Source organism: Haliaeetus albicilla, chromosome 2 (genome assembly GCF_947461875.1).
Source record: "Haliaeetus albicilla chromosome 2, bHalAlb1.1, whole genome shotgun sequence".
Lineage (NCBI taxonomy): Eukaryota > Metazoa > Chordata > Aves > Accipitriformes > Accipitridae > Haliaeetus > Haliaeetus albicilla.
Window position 1 is genome coordinate 64,231,279 of NC_091484.1, and position 12,986 is coordinate 64,244,264.

General features: G+C 41.6%; 2 long non-coding RNA genes across 2 annotated transcripts; one reads left to right on the forward strand and one right to left on the reverse strand.

Moving 5' to 3' along the window:
* Positions 1-864: 864 nt before the first annotated feature.
* On the forward strand, positions 865-6,508 carry LOC138684452 (uncharacterized). The gene is made up of 3 exons (XR_011323712.1): positions 865-1,176; positions 4,023-4,079; positions 4,811-6,508. It is a non-coding gene; the product is annotated as an uncharacterized lncRNA (long non-coding RNA).
* A 2,301-nt stretch (positions 6,509-8,809) lies between these two features.
* Positions 8,810-10,454, reverse strand: LOC138684451 (uncharacterized). Its single transcript, XR_011323711.1, has 3 exons — positions 10,284-10,454; positions 9,969-10,136; positions 8,810-9,624 (listed from the first exon to the last, which is right to left on the reverse strand). It is a non-coding gene; the product is annotated as an uncharacterized lncRNA (long non-coding RNA).
* Positions 10,455-12,986: the final 2,532 nt, after the last annotated feature.

Sequence of the window (12,986 nt, forward strand, 5' to 3'; positions counted from 1 at the left end):
GGCGCGGAGGGCCGGCTCCCGCCGCTCCTCCTCTCCCCCGCGTCCCCCGCCGCGGCCGAGCCGCCGCTGCCGGCCCGCCGGGCGGTGGAGGGAGCCGGCCGGCAGCCAGAGCCCGGCCCGCGGCAGCGGCGAGCCGGGGAAGCGCCCGCCCGGCCGGGGGGCGGCGGGGAGAGCGCCCGCGGCCATGCTGGCAGCCCGGCCGCTGCCGGGAGGAGGCTGCGGGCGGCCGGGGGGCAGGAGGGGACGACGACGACGACAGGAAGACAACAAACAACAAACAGAGTAATATTACCTGTGGAGCTTCACCCGAAGGAAAATAAGCTCTCCCAGAAAAAAAGCATGGTTTTTTGTTACGTCCTTGTGGGGGTTCTGCTGGGTTCACTGCGCATTAAGCTCAGATTTTCCCCAGCCAGAAAGGAAAGGAAAAAACAAACAAACCCCCAATAACTCCCCTAGCTGACATTGCTATACCGGCACGGCTTTCTTGGCTAGAGGTGACCTAAATAACTCTAATCTGATCAGATACAAAAGCAGAAATATTTATACAGGTACACGTGTAAAAAAAAAGTCCCCATTTACACACTCTTCAGTTTGCAAAAAACTCCCGGAAGACAAGAAATGCAGATATGCAGTTGAAACCTATAGACCTTCTATCTTTATTTAATTACAAACTGTCAGTTAAAATCACTGGGATGGCTCGTGAGAAGTTATATGTCGTAAGTGACAGCACCACACATGCAGTCCTTTTTATTTATATTTAATTAGAGAAAAAAAAAAAGAAAAAAGAGAAAAAGGAAAAGGCAAGAGAACAGAAAACTAAAGAAATGGGAGCTGAATAAAAGAAAGAAGGAAAGGAGCAGGGACATTTCAGTTATCATCCTCTAGCAATTAATCCAAGATTTCTAAAAAGTTCAAGCACACTCTGCAGCCTTATCTTGGTTTCTAAGTCACGGTGTGATCTACAAAACAGCCCACTTACAAGTAGATGTATTCACCTCTTGGCTGACTCATCCTCAGACATTTGCCTTTCTCCTTTATTTATATTTCAGCTACTATAAAACCTCTACTGCTTTGTCAAACCCACCTTTGTGGGACACACGGATCACTGCCGTTTCTGCTGCATGACCAGTTGGAGACCTGCTGTACTGGCCACCAAAAGCAGCAAATCCTCCACTTGTGAGTTTTTAAAATATTTTATTTGGAACGGGGCGGGGGGGGGGAGGAATTATATTCTCTCAGCTTACCTCCAGCAACTGGAAAGTCTGATAACTTTGTCAGGCTTGGTTATATTCATTTACATTTATTTTATCTAGAAATAGATGTTCCGCTGATATTATGCAGGCAAAGATTAGAACAAAGCACATCATTACATATATTGTGAAGCTCCATTTTTGATGACTGTGCACAATATCATTTAATCAATTGCATAAAAGCCCTACAGCGATTCCCTGTGAGCTGCAGACTCCGTGTGTGTTGCCAGCTACTGCAACACTCGCTTTCCACAAGCTACCAGCCCTGGTGCAGTGGGTAGGCACACACTGTCTATCTGAATTGATGCAACTCCAAAAAAAAGCAAGGCCTCCTGATTCTCCTACTTAGAGTTTTACATTATTATTTTACCTAAAATGCCAGTGCCTTGAAGAAAATGAATAATGAGGATAAGGTAGCATCATCAATATAGCATATTTTTTTTTCAGAAAGAGTCAGAAAGGGGGAGTGAGGTAATAGAAATGAGCTGGAAAGTGTCACATTAAGAGCTTCAACAACAAGAACGAAATTGAAACAACAGACGAGGGAGATAAGCATGAACGTGCTGGTTGATCACAGGATTACTGCGCCTACCAGTCAGTGCGGTCCTGAGAAATGACAAACATGGTCATAGGATGCAAAACATGATCACAGGATACAAAAAAGCATTGGTAGAGCATAGGAACAATTCAGGCCCTTGGCCAAGGCATTGGTGACACTTCTCCTGACATCTTTTGAATAACTGGGTCACTCACATTCAGAAAAGGCAAAGTCAAATTGGGATAGGTGCAGAGGAAGGCTACAAGGTTAAGCAGTTTCTTTTATCCATAAACTACCTTATGAGACTAAAAAAACCCTGCTAAATAAAGCCAGAGAGGAAATCTGATTGCTCTCTTTAAATCTCTCTTATTGATGCTATTGATGCTAAAGGGGAAAAAAAGGGCACAGATCTAGAAATGCCACAGCAATGAAACACATTTGCAGAACTAAGTGTGTTTGAAAACCCACGCTGGCTTTTCTGAACAACGCTTGAGAGCTGTGCAGGCACACCAGCCTTCCCAGAGCCAAATCAGAGATCTCGGACTGGGTGCAGACAGGCCCAGTTAGCTGGGTCTAGAGATGGAGTGTACGGCAAAAAGAGCTGGCAGATTACCGGTGTCTGCTGTGCCTGAACTGCCTACCTATTCCTGCCTATTTCTACCCCTTGGTCAGCCTTACGAAGAGTCTGAAGCCATGGGGGGGTACTTTAATAGCGTACAAATGCTGCCCATTTGCTGCTGAGTCCCTCTCCCAGGAGCAAGCAGGTTTCCCTTAAATAGCCCTGGGAAAGACTGTTTATCCTCTCTTGCATCATGAGTCTACGAGGTGGAGGTAAAGGGTGCCTAAAATATAAACACCCCAAGGCTTAGCCCTTCAGGGAACAGAGCTCAGATAGAGCCTCCCCTGCTGCTCTTGCGGAATGTAGCTGCTCTGCCGTCCCCTCCGAGAACAGGCAAGTTGCTAAAGGTCACCTTTCTTGTTGGGGACAGCGAGTTCCCGTGCAGGTTGTGCCCTAGGCATAACCGCAGCACAGCCCCCTCTGTCCTCGCCCGCTCTCACCTCCCTGCAGAGAGGCCAGGCATAACTGGGTTCCTATTTTTGCTCTTGCTACTGAATGCCTGAAAAGGAAGAAAACTCTCTTCACAGTGAAAAGAGATTTGAAAGAGAAGGAATGCTCCCCGAGTCGACTGAGCGCAGTGACTCTCGTGGTATGCTCCCTATACGTGTTCAGACACTTAATGTAGATGCTCCAAGTCTTTCCCCTGGTATATCTGCCTCCCCGGTGCTCTGCGTAGATTTCGGTCCTCTGCTTGGGATCACAGCCGTGAAATGCTTCAAGTGGCAAGCGTGCTGTCCCAGCTCTGGCTGCAGTGACGGAGGGGACAGCTACGTAACCGACAGAGGCAGGAGGCTGGCACATCACCCTGAGAAAGCAATCTGAAGCAGTGAAGAAAATGGAGTCTGATTAAGGCATCCGCAGCGCAAAAAATGGACAGTGATTGTCCTTTGTTTCTCTATTTGTGACTTTGCAATGTGGATTTGATTACAGCGGTCTGAACTCAGCAGATTTCCTCCCTGCGAACAGTGGAAAACATTGATGCTCTATTTACAAAGAATTTCTGGGAAGCCTGTTGCACATACGTATCAACAACTACTTGCTTGGATGGTTTTTATTTAATAGGGTTTTGAAAAGCATGTGGAGAAAATTTCTGCTGTGGTGCATTTAACTTAGAAATGTGCCATGCCTGGAGGAATAAGCTCTTAGGAGTTTCAGTGCTTTTGTATCTGGGCAAAGCGTGCTGGTAGAGGGGTGTGTATTTGGGCTCTCGTCTTATCATAAGCTCTGGGGCCTGTGGCTGGATTGTACCTCGCTGGAGAGTCCAGCCTGTATGTAGGCAAGGCTCTGTGTAGAAGTTGCGTTTGCTAAAATTTTTTGCTCAGGGCCCTGAGTTTTATAACTTTTTTTTATGATGTTTGCTCTTTGGAACAATATCTACAATATGTTAATTTTCCTTTTACTCCAAGCTCCAGCAATCACCCTAAAATGGCATTACATAACATAGCACATCTGGCCTGGAAAGGGACAGTTCAAATGTTCTATATTTGGGTTGCGATCATTATTTTAATGTAGGTCTAGTGAGGGGATTTGACGATAGATAATGTCTCTAAAATTTGAAAAATTCTACTGTGTCCTTTTATGGTATTTGTTTTAACTGACCTTTCTTTATTTCCAGATCACAGGAGAAGCCCTTCAGAGCTGGCACACAGGAGCAATATGAATTACAAGCAAGGTGTGTCTAGAGTCTGCAAGGACCCAATATATCCTGCACTCGTGGTTAAACGAGCGGGAATTGCAGCCCTTGAACCCCACAGCCTTTGGTTATACTTGAATTTCTGATTATTCGCTCCCTTACAAATAGTTTCTGAATTTCCTAGTGTTCAGTAGCAAGCCTGAACACACAAAAAGCAGGTCACGGTTATTCAGACATTTTTTGTTTCAAAATAACTCAGTATCTGATGCAATTCACTTTAAATAGTACATCCTCAAATCATTGTTTTAAAAGCTTCCTTAAAAATTGTTAAGGGACTTTTCTGTTTCCCTATTGAAATTTACAGCGGTCTTTTCAGCAAGGAAGAAACTAATCAGGGTCCCAAATCTAAAAAGTCTTTACACAGACAGTTAACCAAAATAAAGTTAGATACATGTAAAGATACAAGTCTTTGCAGGAATTGGATTCAGCTAACCATAAAAGAGATGTCATAAAATCTGACTATGCCATCCAAAGCACAGAGCAAATCAAAAAAGTGACACCATTTAGTAACTTATCTCCATTTCATCAAGTTGCAAGTACATGAAGTACTCATTTCTCAGCCAGCACTGTGATTTTCAGGTGGGAGGCAAACCTTCAGGATAATTCCAAACAGGTCTCACAAGTTATTTAAAAGTGCATATCCACTATTTATAGCTGAAGTATTTCTCCTGTTTCACTTTCAGTGAAACTCATGTTTGAAATTTTTATAGGCTTAAAAAGCATCATTCAGCCTGGTTAAAGAGCTTACTTTTGCAATGCACACTGAAAGATACAGCGCACTCATGACACAGCAGGTAAATATGAAGGACAAAAGCATACATGCTATGTGCAAGGCAACAGATCTCACGTTGGGAAACAAGAGGGGGAACTGAAAGAGAAAAGACTGGGAAGTAGGCAGAAGAGGAAAAGAGACAAGAGTAAGCACTAACAACCTGAGTCAACATTAACAAGAAAAGACTCCCTGAAGGGAAGAGGTCCCTTTCTCATGACTTCTCTGTTTATTGATTCAAATGGAAGAAGATAGATACCACATTGTGGACCTGTTTTCTAATTAGCAAACAAACTAAAAAACTATAATTAAAACATCTGATTTAAAGAATGCATGAAAAGCAACCTTACTGTTTTGACTGTGACCTGTTTAGTCCGCTTTGAGCTTTTTAGAAGCTCAATATCAGAGGTTATGGAACAGATGGAAAAAAAATAATGCCAGCACATTTTCTCCCCTTAAGCTAAATAGTAGGACATGCAGTAGGTAGATACCACATAAGTGGTAGACAAAACCTTGATTTAGCTTCTAGAACTTGTAAGAACCATACACATTGCAATTTTTAATTACTGAAAATCAGTATTATATCCTTAGTCTGAAAAAAAAAAAACCCCAACCAAAACTTCCTAGATGATTTTAGGATGCAGCAATGTATTAAAATTGCACGTCAAAAAAATCCCAGTTCACACTGTTCATTCTTGCATTGTTCATTCTTCTATATCTTATATAGGAGGGATACTTTCAGCACACTGTAAGTCAGTTGCATATCCAATGTCATTAACCTTAACATAGTCTTCAACAAGGTTTTGAAGCTCTGCACTGTCCCTGGTCATGCTTACAGCTTGCAGCCATCACGACTTAGGTGCATGCATACTCCCACCGGATTTTCTAGGTCCAACGAAGCCACAAGAACATATGTGTTTGCACTGATCCCACACTTAAGCTTACTGCAGGAAAAGCTGCTCAGGCTTGCTCTAAGCCTGCAGTTAAATGGAAGAAGACAGGTAACCTCTAGGGCCTGGACCAATGTCCACCAGCTTCTCAGGGAGTCTTGGCAATGATGGCCTTAGCCCATCAGTCAGCCCCCTTCGTGTTTGGTATACAGTACACCCAGGTCTAAGAGCTGTTTCCAAAGGAGGAGCAATATGTCTTATTTAAAACCTGTTAGTTTGTGAACTTATCTCCAAATACTCCCACGGGAAAACAGGGAAGTGTCAAAACCCAATATCTTAAATTATTGACATACCGAGTAACCTGTGAAGGAAAACAAACACATTTGCGCTCTTACCCTGAAAACAAAAGATTGGCACCGCTTCTGTAAATGATAGTAAGGCTGGTTTTTTACCAGTAGTAATGCAGGTTCTACATGTTTTTATTTCTTAGAAGATTTTACTGATGACAGAAAAAAATAATAGGGGAGGATACATGGACAATGAAGAGCAGAAGGGATTTTTACTTCGGTGGAGCACTGAGGAAGCTTCAGAACCAGAGCCTCTGACTATGGCACGTCAATAATATCCCCATTTGGTAGCAATGGGCTGGATATTAAAACCAGGCTTAATGGAGAATGGAGCTAAGATGTAGTGCTATATACTAATAATGTCGATTGATCTCCACTGATCTAGATCCCAAGATTATGTCATCTTTACACATTGCCAATATTTTTATTAATACGGTTAAAAATGTCAGTACCCAAAGAGCATTTGGTAGTGCTTTCTAGAAAAACACCTAGGAAGAAGTCAGTGAGTCAGAGGGTCATGTTTTTGTTTTTACAGCAATGCTAAAACCAAAATTCATTTATAAGAGAGAGAGTAAAGTCTACACTTCGAAGTTTTGTCTATATCAGTGAATTTTACTGGTAAAACAGGGAAGAAAAATAACTTTACAGATTCTACCAGCTAAGGCCCACTAAAGTTAAAATTGCTGAAAGGTTAAATATGTACATATTTCTGCTGCCTTTCAGCATTTTTACTGGTGGATCAATCAAGTGTTCCTCAGTGAGCTAATTCTGTCCCTGCTTTGGAGCATGCTCGGAGTAGATGGATTTTTTTTTTTTTTTTGCACATCCATGTGCTAAATTTGAACAAATTTCTACTGCCTATGAATCAGCTGAGATTTTCCACAGAAAGCAGAAAAGACATCCCAAGAAGAGTGTGACTTCTTTGCCAAATTTTAAGCAAGGAGTTTAGAGCTTCTCTATATGACCAAAATAATGTATTTTTGCTTAATTGCTTTATAGATACTGATGAACAATTTGCTGAACTTCTTTCTCTTTCTCTCCTGCATCCCTCTCAAAAAAGTTAGATTGCAGGAGATATCCAGAAAAGGAAACTCCTGCCTAATCAGTTAGAATTTGAACCAACCAACAGCTGAAATTATAGCCAACTAAAACCTGCCTCTTATAATGGAAATGTCAGACATCCTTAATTATAGGTCACCACCAGTTCTGCCTACAACAGAGTAATTTTATTTTCATCCATAGAAATGAATGGATTTTAGGGGGGGGAAAGAGTTCCACCTATTAAATTTAAATCCAGGCTGCTCCTTCACTACCGCTCTGCTTCGGGCCAGCCGAGCAGCTACAGAATTCCCACCCCACTTGTTTGCTGTGGTTACACAGTCCTGTGTTATTTCCACTATCTCACACACAGAGCCAGAAGAACTTGGAAGATGAAAAGGCTTTTGCTTTCAAATATTTTCCTTATAAAAGCAGAAAGCTAAGCGTAATTCTATTAATGCATTATTATTTTGGAGGGACTGCTGAAGTCAGGAAATTCCAAGTCAATGCTATATTATATTCATTGTGCAGATGTACCACTTTCTATTCCTCTTTTCCTTGTTAAATATAACCTGTTGCGGCACATTTTTTATTACGGAATGTGCAGTGGGACGGTTTCTGCAGCAATGCTGGAATCACCACCCAGGGAAGATTAGTTACATCTGAAAGTGGATGGACAAAAACGAAGTGTAAAGAATGGCTGAAAGCAAGGCAGTGTGTGCCAGAAAATGAAGATCAAACTCCATTGGAGTTTCACTTCGATAGATTCAAGATACTGCTCATTTTCAGAGAATTTTCTGGGAGGACTCCCTGATGTCCCACTGCAGGTAGCTTTGTTATTTTTTTGTAGCACTGTGTATCAAAAATTCGTACTCAAAATTCCGGGGATGATTACTAGTTCAAATATTTGGAAATTCTCCTGTTCTTTATCTGTGCTTTACTAGTTTGGAGCACTTCATTCTAAAACACTTAGGAATATAAAGTGAGGATATTTAAAATGAGAGAGAAAACAAAACAAAACAAAACACACACACACACAAACCCAAAACACCCCCCCCCCCCAAAACCCCCAAAACCAAACCCAAACCAAACCCAACCCAAGAGTTCTGACACTGACTTAAAGCCCAACCTTTCCTTCCCAGTCGTAGGTCATTAACCTGCCTCAAGGCTCTTCCTAATTGAGGAACTTTAATTACCAGCTGATGCTTTAGGAGGTCTTCCAACCTGATCTTGCTTCTTTCTTCTGCTGAACGGGGCGCTAATGGGTGCTGTCCTCAGGCTGCCTGGAGGGGTGGCAGAGCCAGGCGGGGGGGCATGGGCTGACCTAAACCCTTCCATGCCCTGATCTGCTCTTGAAGCTGTTGGCTGCCAAATGCAAATCAGAAGAGTTTTCAGAAACCTCTGGTTTATGGCTTCTCTAACCAAGCAGGAATTAATCACTAGAAGGCAGTTTCTTTGCTTGCCATTTCAAGCCTGTTTTTAGCCAGCACTTTGACAAAAAAGTTCTTTTGCTGGACTTTCTCCCCAAAGCACATTTTTACTTCTCCATTTGTTGCTTCTTTCTGCCTTTTCACGAGAGCTCTGCAGGCTGTATGCCAGTGACACCCACTTCCACCCATCCCTCCTTCCATCTGCACGGCCAACTCCAGACAATATCGCCTACCGTTAAGTTTTGGATGATGGATTTATTTCAGCTGTGTCACTCCAAGAAAGTACCATAGCTGCTTTTTACTTTTTATTGCCCTTAAATGAATGAAGGGCAACTACAGGCTGATTGCTCTCAATAAGTTGCATTGAAGCACTCACATAGTGATATAAATTGTTACAAAATACTAAATACACTAAAAAAAAAATATCAGAAGCCATGTACATCAATTTAAGCAAGGAGCAATTTAAGCACCACCATCTGTGTGTACAAAAGATACAGACAGCACTGATGCTGGCAAATCTTGAAGTTGTGTCCATTACAGACAGCTCTGTAGGGACTGGCTACCGATTAATCGGTTGCCCCCAAAATCCTTCTCCAGTAGGAGTCCTGCGGATGAAATCAACAGGGGTGAAGATGGGTATGGCCTGCAATTGCAGTTCTGGGGTGCCGTGGGTCATGGGTGTCTCCTTGTATTTTTCCTGAATATTCAAAAGAAGAAGCTATGAAAGCACTCCAGCCCTCCTGTTTCCTTCCATAACTTCTCAGATCCTCAGCTGTAATTAGGACTCCCAAGAGAGAGTTTGTATTCACTTAATGCTGACTTGACTCAGCAGAATGTGGTGAGGCACCGGCCAAAAACCTCCTTCTGTTCATCTCAGAGTGTGCTGCTTTCCGGGGAACAGCCTCCTCCATCTCTTCTTTAAGTGCCTTCTGCAGATTCCCACTCCGGGAACAGTTGGATAAGCGGCTCTGTCAGGTGAGGAGGGAACATGCTCCGAGTGATGGATGTGCCGCCAGCAAGCAGAGTGGCTGACAACTGGTCAGATGGACTCTGTTTAGGAAACACGTGGTTAGAGCTTGCCAGAGCAGCACTACAAATTTCATAATGGAAAATGATAACAAGGAGATTGCCTTTAGACTTGTGGAATGTGATCTAATCCCTAATGGAAGAGGCATGGAGACAAACCTGACACTCTCTTCAACATCTATCTTAACCCCTAAGATGCCTTAACATATATCATAATCAACATGTCTTAATCTTTGTGTGTTTTGTTATTATATTTAACTACATCATCATTACTATTAAATGACTGCTCCTTATTATTTTCTGCACAACATTAAGCCAGTAAGTTCTTAAACTCTTTGACTCTCTTTAGACAGGAAGGTTATACTCACTTAACATCTAACGGAGGAGTTTAGCTTTCATCCGATACTGCTTTGCATCTTGCTTCAATATGTTCCGATTAAATATGGCAAGCTGAAATATTCTTTCCAATACTGGAATGATGTTTTTCTTATAAAAGGATCCCAGATGGTCAGATAACAGAAGGGAGGTCTCTTACACTGAAATGAATAGTAAAAATTGGAGATTACTAGTCCCTAAAATCAAATGGCATCTTCTAATGGGAAAGACAGAAAAAAGACGGCTTCATCATCATCCTGAAACTTTATTCTCAGTCTCCAGATCAATGTCACGATATTAATTAATACCTATGTTTTCTTTTTGAGATCATATCTGTAACTAGGAGGTAGGAAGGGCTCTACATAGCCTGGTGATGGATTGCGGTCCAAGGAGCACTGGATCCTCTTGAGGAAGCATGAGCCCTCCCGTGACTTCAGGAAGTGACGGATCTCTGTAATGAAACAGCATGCTTACCTTTCATAAACTATCTAGGAGAATAAATGGAAAGCCATATGGCATCTCCTAAAATTAGGTATCACTTAACATAGTACCTAATTGTAAGGCCACAGAGCCTTCATCTGTTGGAACTGGGCGTAGCATGAAATGTCAAATGCAGATTTAGATCCAAGTAGAACTGCAAAAGGGAAATTAAGTGGTTTTGACATTCTCTTAATTGAGGAAGGAAGAGCTTCCTGATGAGTTTGTTGAGATTCTGATGGGGAAGAGCAAAAGGTCTGGAGAAATCTGAATCTTCCCAGCAGGAAAGTGGAATAAAAAGTACTTGGAGCTTTTCTGTTACCTTCTCCCCCGTGAGATATAGACACCTAGCTGGTAGTTATCATTATAGTAGGTACTGTTGGAACAATAAAGTCCAAATGAATCCTCAAACACTCGTCTTGGTTAAGGAATTTCCCATGTTGTGATTTTGGCTAGTTTCTCAAAGCATTTGGGAAGCCAGCTCTGAAGAATGAAATGTGTCTGACATGATGTACAACCTTCCATATATGACATGTCATATAAATCAAAATCAAACATTACCATCTGCCTAGAACTGTCTTCCATGTAAATTCCAAGATTGTCTTCAGAGTGGGGCTTGCATAACCTGCATGATAGGATTTGGGAACCGTTTCGAACAAGGAGGAAAGATATATTAATACATTGCCGAGTGACACATCTTCTCAAGGCGCAGGAAGAGATGGGATAATGTAGCTAACATAATATGGGATAAAAATTAAAACTCTATGACTGAAAAAGGAAGCATTAATATTTCCGTTCTGTAATGTTGCCGTCCATGCTGGATATAGCTGGAGCAGCTGAAAACAACACTGATCACACAACTGGATCAAATAAATGGGAGAAAGACCGAATCTGCAGCTGCTGGTCCAATGTAGTTCCTTTAATTTGAACTACTGCTGTTTTCAGTTTGCTAATACATGGGGATTTGAACAGCAGGCTCGGCTGTGGTGGTAGTAATCTCTCGGGGAGGGATGGGGCAGGCAGATGCGGGTAGAACCAAGGGATCAGGAATCTAGGCCAAGCCCATGACTTTGTGACCTTCCTAATCTTTAAAAACAGCTTTATGTATGTGTGTGTGTATACAAACAGATGCAATACAGTAACAATATACACCATAAGTGTTACATAGAATTGTTTTGCATATTTTTTTAATATTCTGAAAGGTAAGAAAGCTAGTGAAGAAAGGCACCCTGAGCTTTCGTGCAGTAGGACATGAGAGACAGCATCAAGTAGCAAGCCAGAAAAAGAACACACAGATGAATTTACATACAATATTTCCATTTCAGTTTAGCCATGGGTTTTGCTCTAGTAAATTTGGTGATCCCTGGCTGGCTGGATACTCTGTCTAGTATTTTCTTCTATGCATGAAGAATGGCCTGTTGGCATTTCAGTCTAGGTAGTCGCAGCAATGGATAGGTCTGTCTGTTTGCTTTTTTCCCTTCAGTCTTGCTCAAGTCAACAGAAAGGGTTATCCATCACTGTACCTCAGGAAAAACAGGCTGGGAAAACAGCACCGAAACCGTTTGCTTAGGATTCATATCAGTATGCGTCAGTTTGAGGAGAATGGAGACCCAAGCAGTGCATATGTCCTTAAAATGCAGTTTCAGAGGCTGTAAAACTAATGTAGTGCATTACTATTCAAGAGAAATTGTGACTGTGATTTAGTCTGACTCAGATTAAGAGTAGACTGTAGTTAAAATGTCTTGAAATAGACTCTGAAAAATAGTTGTGCATAAGCTACCTTTCATAGGGGAAATTAACAGTAGTTGCAAACATAATTTTTCAGACCTTCCAGAATAAACATTTAAGCAAGCAACAATGTTAAGATAAAACCATCACAGAACCTATAAATACTATTTAGGAGCAGAGCAGTCTTTATGAAGCAATCACCAACTAAAGATAAAGCAGTCTAAGGTGAAGCATGCAACTAAGTATAGTTCTGGATTCACGGTGAAGAATGCTGTTGTAGCAAGGAGCTTCTCCATTTTGCAAATTAATCTTACACCTAAAATTAGCAGTGAATCCCATGAAGCTCTTGACATTATTTAGAATAAATGGCATGGCACCAAAGTACTATTATTAATAACAATTAAGCAAATTTCTTCTGTCCTCTTCTTCAAGATGCTGCAATGAATACAAATACAAGCACACCTGGCTGCAGGAACAAACTTTGAGCTTTTGAATTATACATCTTTGCAGAATAAGGTTTTCACAGTTATCCTCTCTATGCTAAGACTGCCCAAATGTTTTATAAACATTTGGCTGGATTACAAATATTTAAAAAAGAAAAAAAGGCAGCAATTATTTTCATGCCATAACAAATGCTTTTGTTGCCTTTGGTGTTGTGTGATATATGGTGCATTATGCAAAAATCCACAGAGCTGGTATGGTCTTATCAGGGAACAATGTCTAAAGATACTCAGCAAAAAAGAAACCAGTTGCAGGCGAGGCAACAAATTCTAGGACTTTTCACCCTACAAAACTGGGAATAAAAA